This window comes from Vicia villosa, unplaced genomic scaffold (assembly GCF_029867415.1).
Source record: "Vicia villosa cultivar HV-30 ecotype Madison, WI unplaced genomic scaffold, Vvil1.0 ctg.000429F_1_1, whole genome shotgun sequence".
NCBI classification, from domain to species: domain Eukaryota; kingdom Viridiplantae; phylum Streptophyta; class Magnoliopsida; order Fabales; family Fabaceae; genus Vicia; species Vicia villosa.
The window spans coordinates 902,261-917,183 of NW_026705205.1; the positions used below are offsets into that span (position 1 = coordinate 902,261).

Below are 14,923 nucleotides of genomic sequence, written 5' to 3' on the forward strand. Positions count from 1 at the left end.
AAGTTAAAAAAGACAAAATGAAAGCATCTCATGATACAAACATCAGCCACAAAGAAATTCAAGTTGGAAAAAGGGTGCTCTTGTGCAAACCAAGACTCAAGTTATTTCCGAATAAAGGGAAGTCAAAATGGTCGGGACCATTTGTAGTAAAAGAGGTATGCAATTATGGAGCCATTGTGGTAGAGAATCCTAAGACAAAAGAGAGGAGAACCGTTAATGGAACATGGTTAAAAGATTTCTTCGGGGAAGTGGAGCAACATGCACAATTTTTAGTCCCTTGAAAGCATGAACCGTCGAGCCATGCGACGTTAAACGAAGCACTTTGTGGGAGGTAACCCACACTTTTAATGTTTTGTTTTATTTTTGTCTATTTTTATTTCAGGAAATAATAAGGGAACCTTTCTGGTGAAAGCTAGGAAGAGGCAAGTAATATTGTAATACCCTCTGTGAGTCAACCCTCTCGGGCTTGTTACGAAACATTGAGGTCAATGTTTAGTTTAAGTTTGGGGGTGGATTTACTCTTTGCATTTTTTGTTCAATTTTATGTTTTTATGTCTGTTATGTACTCCCAGTTAGAGTAAGTAGTCCCATAACAAAGCGAGAATCTCAAGCGAAGTATCAACAATGAAGCAACATGTATGAAAGTGGTAGTAAGTGAATGTTCAAAATTTTTGAGTTTCACTCTCTTTTTCAATAAGTAACAAAGCAGGTATGAATTTTTGAACTCAAACTCTTAATGTGTGCAATGAAACTTAAGGTGTTAGTAAATACTGTCAGAAGTTCTTTATGGTACATTGTTTGTTGGATCAGTTTAGCCTTAACCATTGTGAGGAAAGCCTTCCATTGTTTACTATATGCAGGAGACCATCAATTGTCTTGACTTGTTTGTATCATGCTAAACCGGTTGTTGCATCGTTTGTGGAAATCTGTGAAAGTGATTTAGGCACTTATTTGAATCTGAGAGTTCTTTTAGCCTATTCTAACGCAACTTAATTTCTTCTGTGAGAGTGTGATCTTTTGCTAACCATTCTTTGAGCCTGAGGTCAAGATAAGAATCATAATATGCACCAAGGAAAATACCTGGTGAGTTTTGATCTCAATGAAAAGTTTTGTTCTGGATCATCAACCATAAAATTTGGTGATGTGTTTTCTCTTTGACCTTTTTAGAAAGTAGGGGAGCATTCATATAATCTGAATACAGGTTGATCTCCAAGTTGGGGAGAGTCACATTTAAAAGAAGAGTAAGTACTTATGGTAATCGGTGGAAGATAAAAGAAGTCGTAGCTTGAAAAAAAAAAGAGAAGTAACAACGTTTAAATATAAAGATTGTTGAAAAAAAAAAGTGAAAAAGAAGAATCAAGCTACGAATGAATGAAAAAAAAAGATGGACAGGTAAAGGAATTAGATTTTTAGAGAAAAAGAAATAAGTTATGAATTGGATGCTTCCCTATATTAGGAACAACCCTTGATTATCTTCTTTTCTTTGAATCTAAACCGCATTACAACCCTAGAAAGACCTTCTGATTCTCAGATTCCACAGTACTTGATGCTAGCAATTTGGTGAACGTATGATATGGATCTTTGTTGATTTAATTGTTTGGATGAGTGTTTAACCCCTCTTTTATTCATCATACTTTTTGATGAGAGTGATTAGTGCTGATTCAATTACAATTGTGTAGTGTTTTGAACTTCTGGAGGTGATTTGCTTTCAAAGTTTGTTTCATGTGTATGTTCTGAGTCTGCAGGTAGAAGAAGAGTATTTTACTTGGTTACTGGATTGAACCACTTGAGAAAAACTTTTTGAAAAACTTGTTGCTTGATTGTCGGTAAACTTTGCTGGAGGTAAGTAATTTTGTTTAGGGACAAACAAAACTCTAAGTTGGGGAGAGTTTGTTAGGAGTAAATTAATGGTAAATTCATGTGTTAATATAAGTGATTTCTTCTCTAAACCAATGCAAAAATGTGATGAATCCATAGGTTTTTATTAAGAATTGAACTGAATAAGTTTAGTTCGTGCGTAAAGCAAATCGAATCACTTGTGGGTGTTATTGTTGCAGGTTTTGAGCTGAATAAGAACTTAAGAAGAACATGAGGAGGAAAGAAAGCTGGAAGTCTCAAAGGCTGAAGAAAAAGATGGAAAGTACAAAGGGCGCGCCGCGCGAGTTCCTAGGCGCGCCGCGAAAATACTTCTGTTTGAGGGGCGCGCCGCGCCAGCCCGTTGCCGCGCCGCGGCCTCGGCGTTAAAAGCCCAAAAGTTCTGTTTTAAAGCCCTAGTTTTCCAAGTGGTTAGAGAACTTTTGTGGGAGCGAAATTAGGAGAGCTATCTGATTCTGAAGCTGAGAACAACAATTGAAGGTGGATTCTTTACCAATTGAAGGCATTCTATTGATGAAGATGAATTCCTCCATTGATTCTTGTATGTTCTTCATATCTATGGAGAGCTAAATCCCTCTTGTTGAGTCTAAGGTAGTAGTTAACCTATGAATATACATTACCATTGATTAATCCCTGTGAACAATTGTTTGAATTTATTATCAATAAGAAACCTTGCTTTTAATTTACATCATTGTTGAATCTTTGATCGAAAGAAAGGATTTAACTTTTGCCCTAGGTTACTATATTGATTCAATTGCAATTTGCAGAGATGGAATTGTAATTGGGTTTTCATAATTATCGTTCTTAATTACTATTATCGTTATTGTGATTTGGAGAGATCGAATCTCATACCGGTAAAAGTTATCTAATTTGATTTGCAGACATGGAATCTTATTTGAGGATAAGTGAAGATAATGATTCAAAGGATTGTTCTATTGTGAATTAATTGATAATTGTATAGGATTAGGTTGATGAACCCTAAAGACTCAACATCTTTCTTTATTTGTTAACACAAAGTCCTTTACTTGCTTTTATTTTATTATTTGCTTTTGATATTATTATTAGTATAAAACAAACCAAGCCAAATTTCTTAACTCAAAATAAACAACTATAGAACGGCAGTGATATTAACCAATCCCTGTGGATACGATATATTACAGAAAATATTTACCCACAAATACTTTCAACACATAACAGCGACTAACCAAAGTTTCATGATTTGATTCATGTAAAAAACTTGTGATTCGAGTCACATGGTTCCACGATTTGAATAATGTTCAATATGTAATTTGACTCACAAAATCATTGATTCACGTCTATTTCTTCTGAATCACAAGATGTATGATTCGAATCACACACCCAAAATCTCAATTTTTGCATTTTTTCAAAGGTGTTTTGAGATTTCACTAATGTCATGACTTGAACAATCTCAATTATGGTTTTTGATCCAAAAACCTGACTAATTGACTAAAAACATATTACTTATACTCAAACACAAACAGTTTGAATTATGCATGCTAAAATATACAGATCTAAAACTCGATCGAGAAATGCACAATCTAAGGGGATGCTTAATGATATTAACTAAAACAAAAAACAAAGCTTAAAGGATAAGCAACAAAACCATATGACAGTGACATGCAAGCCCCCCCTTAATGTAGCAAAGACATGCAACTTTGAAACTCAGTAAATATAACCATCACATCTAGTTGTGATTCAACTCAGGACAAGGTTTGATTCGAGACAAGGCAAATTTGTGATTTAACTCAAGCAAGACAATGACTAATCAGAATTTCATGATTCGATTCATGAAAAACTTGTGATTCGAGTCACATGGTTTCATGATTTGAATCATGTACAATTCGTGATTCGACTCACAAAATCATTGATTCACCTTTGTTTCTTCTTATTTGACTCACATGATCTGTGATTCGAATCACACATTTAAAATCTCAATTTTAGCACTTTTTCAAAGGTGTTTTGAGTCCTGACTTGAACCAATCTCAAATATGGTTATTAATTCAAAATCCCGACTAATTGGCTTAAAACATATTGCTTATACTCAAACACAAACAGTTTGAATTATGCATATTAAAATACAGGGATCTAAAACTTGATCGAGAAATGCACAATCTAGGAGGAGACTTAATGGTATAAACTAAAACAACAAACAAAGCTTAAAAGACAAACAACAAAATCATATGATAGTGACATGCAAGTCCCCCTTAATGTAGCAGAGACATGCAACTTCAAAACTCAATAAATATAACCCTCACATCTTGCTGTGATTTGACCCAGGACAATTTGATCCAAGACAAGGCAAAATTGTGATTCAACTCAAGCAAGACAGTGACTAACCATAGTTTCATGATTCAATTCATGAAAAACTTGTGATTCGAGTCACATGGTTCCATGATTCAAATCATGTATAATACATGATTCGACTCACATAATCATTGATTCACCTCTGTTTCTTCTAATTTGACTAACAGGATGTGTGATTCGAATCACACACCTACAATCTCAATTTTTGCACTTTTTCAAAGGTGTTTTGAGATTGGTTTAAATGCACCTTTGGTCCTTGTAAGTTAGCGAGTTTTTGATTTTCCTCCCTGTAAGTTTTTTTTGTTGGTATGAGTCCCTATATCTTACTTTTTGCTTGCGGTTTAGTCCCTAAAGGCAAAATCCGCAGGAAAATTTGCAGGTTTTCCTGCGAATTTTCCTGCGGATTTTGATTTCAGGGACTAAAACAAACGCGAAAGTGAAATATAGGGACTCAAACCCAGAAAAAAAACTTACATGGACGGAAATTAAAAACTCGCTAACTTACAGGGACCAAGGTACATTTAAGCCTTTGAGATTTCACTAACGTCATGACTTGAATAATCTCAAATATGGTTTTTATCCAAAAATCTGACTAATTGACTTAAAGCATATTGCTTATGCTAAAACAATAACAGTTTGAATTATGCATGCTAAAATATACGGATCTAAAACTTGATCGAAAAATGCACAATCTAAGTGGAGACTTAATGATATAAACTAATACAAAAAAAGCTTAAAGGACAAACAACAAAACTATATGACAATGACATGCAAGTCCACCCTTAATATAGCAGAGACATGCAACTTCAAAACTCAGTAAATATAGTTCTCCCATCTTATCTTAACACATTCGAAAATCTTTTGAAGAAGGACAAATTGAAGTCATAGAGTCTGATCACTACTATCTCCTAGGAAAATCAAAACCTGATTCTCTTTCTACTATTATACCAAGCGAGTTAAAGAGCAGTTTAATGTTAAGCCTAAGCCTAATATTAGACTGCTATTTAACCTGATTAGAGAATCTCTAGTTGACCAATATTATTTTTCAATTGAGGATGAAAAATTATGATTACTAATAACTATTTTACAACAGTATCATGTAAATTCATCAAAGTCAATTTCTTTACACTTGAGTTAGCACATCCCGGTAATATTGAAGTTCTATTTTCAACTTTAACATTTGATATATTTTAATTTTGATATAAAATGTTGTTAGTTTTTTTTTTCAATGGTATTTAATATATAAATAAATATGTTGTCACCTCTTCATATGTATTGTTTAAATTTTTATCATCCAATAATGATGTTTTTCTTTTTCCATGTCTTTCTCATCTATTTTACAAAAGACTAAAATATAATTGTCACATATGAATTTTAATAAAAAAATAATGAACATTGATGATTATCAATTCAGAGAGCTGAAGGGATACACATGACGTATTGATTCGAGGGATTTAGCATTAGTTCCAATTTCATAAATTGTTTCTTGCAACTCCAAAGTGTTAAAAAGTGTTAAAAATTATTTAATTTATGCTAACAAGGCATGTACTTTTTTACATATAAATCAATCAAAATATTATGTTTATTACATACTAAAAGAGGAAAAAAAACATGACACCAATTATAATGTTTGTTTATGCTTTGATTATCTTTCTTTTTCTATTTATAATTGAAACCAATGGAGGTATTTATCACAACATTTTCAATTTTTAAAATTTATCTTATACATAATATTTTATTACATTTTAATAACTTTTATTTTTACTTGTTTTATAATGCAGAAAAAATTCCATGCTTTACTGTGAAGGATTGTCCAACGAAGTTATATTATTTGTCAAAATGTGTTAGATATGTTTGTGAGTTCATTTGAAATCATTAATTAAGTTTTAAAATAAGCTTCCTTAACTATAAGGTTTATTTTTATTTGTATGTCAATAATGTTTGTACGTTTATAATTTACTTTAAAAGTTGATTTGTTTTTCTGTCCTTTCATAGTAATATTCACATCTTTTTTAAGAAATAAAGAGAATATCTCCTTTGTATTAACCACAACAATATTACACCAAATCCGGCCTTCAAGAACACTCTTGAAGTCAACATTCATAAAAGTCTTGGCACAATATAATCATTTACTTTGTTTTTTCTATTTACATGTAATTCTATATAATTGTGTATCGATTAAAATTTCTTTATCATGATTATTTCTCATATAAAATATAAGTCCTGCTAACTTGTGTCTTAAATGTATAAGTTAATGATACTATAATTAAAAAATTTAAATTAAATAATGTCATATTTAAAGTTTAAAAAAATCGATTGCAAGCATTTCAAAAGAATATTTATATTTATACATATAGTTGATTAACTTCTTGTGCTTTTTTTTAATGCCATCTTTATTTATTAAAAAAAAAAAACTTCGAGCACATATTAGCATTAGCCTAAAAAATATTATTTATGTTTGAATCAACATCAGATAATGTCTGAATCAAAAAATATTTTTTGATATTAATTGTATCTTCCGTATTCTTACATTTACACCTCAATCATGAAATTATCGAAAAATACTATAACACTTTGGTTGGAATTGTTTTTCTTCTTATATCGTATGGCACCTCACTTGAAAAACATAGTTAATAATGATGCATACTTATTTTAAAATAAAATACAATCATTAGGACAAATATGTATCTTCGGATAACTCATGTAAATAGAAGACGCCATTTTCTTAGCCTTATAGTTTCGACTAAGGAGCACGTTATTATATATAATTTACAATACTTAACAAGTCGATGAAATTCTTATCACACCATCAATTGCCAACTTAACACTATAATTTTAAGACTATATGCAATTTCGTGAACCTAATACATTCATCATATACGGTGTCTCTACATCACTCACCAATTTCTCAAATATTTAAGGACAATCATAAAAATATTCTTCAATTACATTGACAAACACTTGGACTTGATCACATTCATACATGTCTTTTTCAAAATTAATAAAGATATATTCGATATATCTACTAGAATTGCCGGACTCAATTTTTCTTTCCCCAGTGCATATATAACTTGTATAGTTTTTGTTGACTCCATTAAAAAATAGTCTTTCGAAAACTCGTAAACCTAGATTTTTCTACATGAGCAATAACAAATCTAATAAACTTGCTCCATATATATATTTTTTTGACAATGGAAAAGTAAATGTTCATTTTCAATCCATAATCTAATCATTCATTTAACCATTGTTCACTAATTTGATGTTATGAGATCGATTTCGTCAAAGTCGTAAGGAATAATAAAGCCAAGACACCAATAATTTCCCGACCTCTAATTCAATGCCAAAAATGTTGATTTACTAGAAGACCAAGTAACTATCAATGATCATCTATTGAAAAGTTAAAATTAATTAAGAGCACTAAACTACATATTATATAAGAAAAAAATAACATATAGGTATAATGTTACAACAAGCTCTATAAATAACCTAAACATCTTTAAATAATATTGTAAGTATCAAAATATTATCAGCAATAACCATTACCTAAATAATATATGAATAATGTACATTGTGAACTTACATAACAATAAATTAAAGAACGTATTAACTGGCATGATTTGCACAAAATATATGAGTTCTAAATATAGGAACAGGGCCGGCCCTGGCCAGGGCAAGAAAGCCCACAGTCCAGGACCTCAGAAAAATAGGGACCTCAATTTTAGGGGTGTAATTAAGAAATTATAATAATGAAAAAATAAAATATATACCTATTGGCGAATTTATAAGACAACCCAGTGTTTGCAGTGTAATGGTTTGGTCCTTATATTGGAAGCGTAATGTTAAGTAATTATATGGGTTTTAATAATTACCATTTCTCAAAATTTAATTATAAATAAAACAAATTTTATTTTCAATAGTTTTTTATTATAACTGTTATATTTATATTTTAATTTATTTTTAATATTTATTTATTGTAACATTTATATTTTAATCTTTTCTTTTTCATTTTAGAAGCATATAAAACATCAACTTTTATTTTTATTAGGATCTATTTTTTTTATTTGTCCAGGGCCTCTAAAAACTCGTAACCAGCCCTATATAGGAACATGCATATAAATAACCTAGCCCTGTGAGAGATAAAAAATATGCAAATAAAAACCTTTGATTGATATGAGGAAATGAAGCAAAATGACGCTATAAATCACATGCTCAAATTCGGATTCAAATTCTAGAGTTACAGAAAGAATATTGGCGACACTGCACAATCTTAGAAATTTCAAGTGCAAATAAGATGGCGCTTTCATTGGTGAAAATACGAAAGCTTTGATATTCGGCCATTATACAAGAGTCTTAATGGATATGGATATGTGTAGAAGTGAGTGAGTTCCATGAAATAATGGTGGAAATAGACTATTACGCATTCAAAGTTGGCTTAGTTTATGAAAGGTTACCAGAGTTCTGTATCATTGCGACATAATATGTCACAATGCAAATGGCTCTAGCCGATAGGTGAAAGAAACAAGGATCATAGGGAAGATATGCATGTAAAGCATGCACCGGTAGCAGCAACTATGATTTTAGTGGAAAAAAATCTTGAAGGTACGACTCTGGTGAGGCCAGTGGATTCAGCAGCTCAAAATCAACCAACAAAGAGTATGGAAGGTAATACTCAAGTAGTTGCAAAATCCAAAATTGAGAACCACTCGGTGGTTGCTTCATGAACTTTGTGTTTGACAAATCGAAGTCACTTTTTCCGGCCGGTATGGATACTAATCTCGAATCCAAGTGCAACAACAAATGTTGCTCAAGCTCTGTCTAATAAGTTTTGTGGTAGGAATATGGTTGCATCATACTCCTATAAGCACTTTCGTGGTTGAGCTTGTGCATTTATAGACAATGGTCATGGAACACAAGCTAGTATCATCGACAATAGACCAACCTGTCAAATTTGCAACAAATATGGTCATGAAATCATATATTGATGGCACAAATATGATCAATATTTTGATCCCCCGCCATCGAAATATCAAGCACAATCTTCTTCTTCAATTAGACCTGATCAGAGTCATGCTAATCAAACAAGTCAGGCCACCACTTCTACTCAAGCCATTGCACTCTTAACTCACCAGGATGTCCTTCAAGTTCCTCAAGATTTAAAGTCTCAAGCCTGGCTTTCAGACTCATTTTCATCACATCATATCACTTCTTGCTTTTCAAACTTACAAAATGTTCACTCTTGTGCTTATCCTAATGAGATCTTAGTTGGAAATGGTCATAGTCTTGAACTAAAATTTGTAGGTTTCCAATATTAAGTCCAAAAGCATGTACAATTCTAAGCTAACCCGATGAATAATCCTCTGCATGTTCCTAGCATTATTGGAAATCTCATTTCAGTTTCTAAATTTGCTAGAGATAATAAGGAATAGTTTGAGTTTCATGCTAACAAGTGATATGCTAAATCATAGGCATCTAGTTTGGTGTTGCTTGAAGGGTTCCATGATAAAAGTGGATTTTACTAATTTAAAAATCTAGCTTTAGAATCCTCTTATAATTATCTTTCTAATAAGTCTCAAAATTTATACTTTATTGTCAATAATACAAATGCTAACTTAAGACATATATTGTTGTTTCTCATACAAACAATGGTGCTCTATGGAACACTAGATTAGAGCACTGTCATTTTAAAGTTGTTCATCATGTCCTTGCATTGTGTAATTTTAAATTGAGTAATAAGCACTTTGTGGATTTTTGCAATGCTTGTTGTCTAGGAAAGTCACACAGGCTTCATACTTATTAAACTCAAACTAAATATTGCAGTTCATTTGAGTTATTTCATACTTATTTAACATAAGCTAATTATAGAAACGGGCCTCACTTTTGTTGGCTCATGCTTCCTTACAAACTGAATTTTGGGACCACAATTTTACAACAACAATGTATCTAATTATAGCCTACATATATCAGCTTTACCTTAGTTTATTAGTTATTACACATTTTTTCCTTGCATAACAAGTTACCATAGTATAAGGTTCTCAAATTGTTTGGATGTGCCTTCTACCCTTACTTGAGACCATACAATCAACACAAGGTGGACTTCATAAGCTTAAAGTGTGTGTTCTTAGGGTCTCACCTACACATAAAGAATACAAGTGCATGGACAAGAATGACATAACGTGTATCCCAAAACATGTTTCGTTAATGAAGCATAGTTTTCCTACCGTGAGCTACTGACTGAATCATGTTGGACACGTGACTCCATACACAAGATGGGGGATGAATCGTGGGTTTTAGAAAAACTTTGATTTGAAAAACATTTAAGATTATTTTTAAAGTTTAAAAACCTTTTAAGAAAAGTTTTAGAATTTATCAACAAAAGTTTAAATTGGATAAAATAAAAGTTAAGGGAAGAGAGAAGACACTGGGAATTTATACAAGTTCACTCAAGAAGAATTAGGCCTGTCCCCAACATTTGATCTTGAAAGTATCCAATAAATCTTAAGAGTTTTTAGTAAATTGAACTTTTGAACCCCATTATACAAAGAAAAATAAAGTTTTAGGCTAACTTCCAACGAAACAATGAACAGTGAAGAGAAGTGATTAGTCTTCCTTCAAAACAGAGACTTGCAGAGAAAAGCGATTAGTGTTCCTTCCAAACAGAGACTTGTGGAGAGAAGCAGTTAGTCTTCCTTTCAAACAACGAATTGAAGCGGTTAGTGTTTTTTACAAACAACAACTTGAAGCAGTTAGTCCTCAAGCTAAACTAAGATTTTCCACAGGCTTATTTTCAACCTAGGTGAGCTTTTAAACCGAGTTGAACTCACGAACCATACCAAGGTTTTGATCAGGTTAACCATAAACCACTAAGATTTTAAACTAGGCTTATCTCAAACCAAAACAAGCTTTTGGCCGGGCTGAGCTTACGAATCGAACTAAAGTTTTTACTCGAATAACCATGAACCAAGTTGAGATTTTGAGTCGGGCTGATCTCAAAACAATGTAAGCTTTTAACCAGGCTTAGCTTACGGACCTAAAAGGCGGGTTATAATCTAAATCCCCAAACTTAAGCTTTTAACTAGTTTAGCTTTTAACCCAAATACACAATCCTTTATGGATATATTATTCAACCAAAAAAATCTCCTTTGTGAATCTACAATAACACCCTTTCCAGAATTACAAAAATGTCTCACTAAACACTAAGAATTTCCTGAAGCACTACGTCTAAATTCAAGCGAGAGAAAGTGAAAAAAATATTTATAGAGAGAGATAGTGAGGAGTGAGATATGATGCTCAAATTTATGGATGTGAAATATGAAGGGAAGGACCTCTATTTATAGGCTAGAGGTTGACATACAAAAGGAAAATATCTTGGGCCAAATTTAATATGCCAATCGATTGGCATCATGCTCCAACTGATTGGAAGGCCTCAAAATAAACGTTTAGGCTGTTTTAATTGGAAAGAAAGGATATATATATATATATATATATATATATATATATATATATATATATATATATATATATATATATATATATATATATATATATTTCTGTTCATTAAGACATTGTCCCAAATGCTTAAGGACACTTTTATCATTAACCCATTTGATTGGGTATAAGTGCCAATCGATTGACCAATAAAAAATTTTGTCCAAAACTTTTATGACAATTCCCAATTCAACTAGCACGTCTCCAAACCATTTTTAGAAATATTTTCTTTAAAAAAAATTTAAAACTTGTTTTAGTGTGTGTATGTGTGATTTAGCCGTACAACTTTACGAAGATACCCTTGTGTTTTTACAAAACACGGTTCACTTAGATGCAACAAGGCGAGCTTTCACGCTTCCTCTCTTTCACACTTTGAAGCTTCAACACTTGTCAGGTTATCCAATCATATAGACACTTATTTTAATTCTTGAAGACGATACTTTAGATTTATTCCATTTGAGTACCATAATCAGAGGACTTTGTAGTGATCATTAAACCTTAGCTTGTATGCTTGCATCTTTAACTGCTTGTTAAATTTGAATCCTCTCACATATTCTATTATCAAGTACATCTTTTAGTTGTCATCATCAAAAGCACATTCATAATAAAGAACATCTTATCAAAAGATTCCTTAATTATTTGACCTTCAAAACATGGTTCCACAAATGAAACAACCTCCCCTTTGACCAAAACCAAGACAACTCTCATTTACCTTTCACTTTGTATAATAGACCTCAACCCGCTTTATCTAGTCAAACTCAGACTAACACAATAACTGCGAGTGGATAAGAGATACAAACTATTTGTAGCCCCAATTATCGACAAAACTCAATGACTGTGGAACTAGAAAAATTGGATTTGATTGTCCGAGACAATGATCTCGGGAAGCCAAAACCTGCACATAATTCTCTTCGAGTAAAAGCATTGAACTCTTTTTATTGTGATCTTGACGAAAACTTCTGCCTCTATCCACTTTGTGAAGTAATCTACTCCTACAATCAAGAATTTCAATTGGCCTGACACAAGGTAGAACGGGCCTAATATGTCCACCCACTAGTAGAAAGGCCAGGGCGACACCATTGAATGAAGAAGTTTAGCAGGGCATGATGAAGGTCAACATATCTCTTGTGGAACCTTGTTTTGAAGGTAATAGGTTTTCTTTTGATGATGACAACTGTGAAGAACAAAATATATATTCAACATGATAAAGATGAAAATTGTAAAGATCGGAAAAGAAAGATAACATTCAGCATAATAAAGATGCAACAATTAAGAAAGTCAACCAATACACTTAAGCGGTTAAAGATGCAAGCCATGAGTTTATTAAGGATTGACAAACTTTCAGACATAAATAAAGCTTCAAATATCAAACACAGTTTCAGACAAAGGAAAACAAATAGATTACATCAAAAGTCTAAAAAGAAATCTCAAATCAAGTGTCAACACAAATTAATCCATCAGACAAGGCTTAGTAGAGTTAATCTCACAATTTAGTAAGTGAGTGAAACTTATTTAAACACAAAATTCTTTCTTTATAGAATTAGATGTCTATAAGCACACACACACGTAAAACCTTTTTTAAAATTTTTTTGAAAAGAAAAATCTTTGAAGAAGTACATAGAAGTTGCATATAAAAGAATGGAAGCATTCAAAAAGCCATAAAATATTTTTTAACTGAATCTAATTGATTAGAACTAAGTGTTAATCAATTAGACTATCACTACCCTCGCGTTCGTAGTAATCTACGGGATCCACTCTGGTTGTTCTAATCAAAAGGGTGTGTATATCTAAAGACTTACTTGCTAACGAAATGCAATGCATGAATGACTTGATTGGGAAAAGAATTTTTTTTTATTATTGAGCTCGCCAAAATTTCCTGAACCCTGTGCCTATGTATCCTCATAGTGCAATGAAGAAGTCAGAGCTCCGTATTTCTTCTTCAAAAAGGTTTGTTTGTTGCGTGTTTTTTAATGGGCGGTGTTAACGTTCGCACTCTAGCATTAGGCACGGCCTTCGACATGGTAGAATGGAAATAACTTTCCTTTTTATGAAAAGGTCAAAGAGAAAAGCAAAGAGGAAAAATGATTTGATTTGGTTGAAGTGTTTTGCTGGGGAATATATCAAATGGTCCCTCAAAGATTGGGGGTATTTGAATATTCCCCTTAGTATTGAGAATGTTTGAGACACATACTATACTAAAGTCTGTGACATGAGAGCGAGTATTTTGTACAGTTGATACAAACGTCTCATGTATAAAACACCCTAAGAAGAGGTAAGGAATAACTCCCGCTCATCTTTTCTCATGTACTTAAGGCTCATGACGTATTTGTACGCATCATATTTATTACGTATTTTTGGATTTGATTAAGAAAAGAGATTTGTCTTTGAAAAGAAAATGCAATGCACAAGAGGGAAACAAGGGGAAAGATCTACCCTGATGTTGTCATTCATCATGGACTTAAAGTTGGGATCAAAGGGACTAAAACCCTAATTGTTATCATGCTTGAATTAAGATCCTAAGGTCTAATTAATTAAACTAATCGGGAGATGAAAATTGAATTAATAATCCTAAGGGAACATGTGAGCAAGCAAGCAATCAAACAAAGAAGCTATACAAAAGCAAAAGTATACATTTTAAAGTCTTTGATCCTGGAAGATGAACGATGTCAACAGTTATTATCAAAGCAACACTATTTGAGAATTTCTCAATTTATGATCTATGATGATTAATAAATTAAATAAGTGTGTGATGGATTTATATATATTTTTGTTTTACCTACTCTCGCATTCAATGATGTGTGAAGAAGGGTACACTTTTGAAATGTCTTCCCTAAAGAAATTTTATCAAGAATTTTTCTTGATACAAGTAAAATTATTTTAAGGTTGAAATATTCAGTTAATCTGATTAACCCCTTAAAATAATTATTTTCAACTCCTTCCCACTTTAAATAAATATTCTTTTACTATGCATTTTTTCAAAATTAATTATTTCTAACCCTTAAAATAAGTTTGCTCAAGTGTTTTTAAGCTTAGGGGTGTCAAAAGCATGAGTATGAGGTGATAAAGAAGTAGCCCAAAAGGCCCAAAGACAATAAAAAGAAAAAAGGGAAAAAGGAAGAACTAATCGATCAACATAATCGATTAGATGGTTCAAAACACTAAAAATTCAAACGTTGAACAACTCCCCTACAGATAGTTGGAGAAATAAAAGCTATAACAGATACTTGCAACAAAGAAT

At 32.1% G+C, this 14,923-nt stretch overlaps 1 long non-coding RNA gene across 1 annotated transcript; it reads left to right on the forward strand.

The window, feature by feature from the left end:
- The first annotated feature begins 5,517 nt into the window (after positions 1 to 5,517).
- On the forward strand, positions 5,518 to 6,332 carry LOC131628203 (uncharacterized). The gene is made up of 2 exons (XR_009291692.1): positions 5,518 to 5,884; positions 5,982 to 6,332. It is a non-coding gene; the product is annotated as an uncharacterized LOC131628203 (long non-coding RNA).
- The last annotated feature ends 8,591 nt before the right edge of the window (positions 6,333 to 14,923 follow it).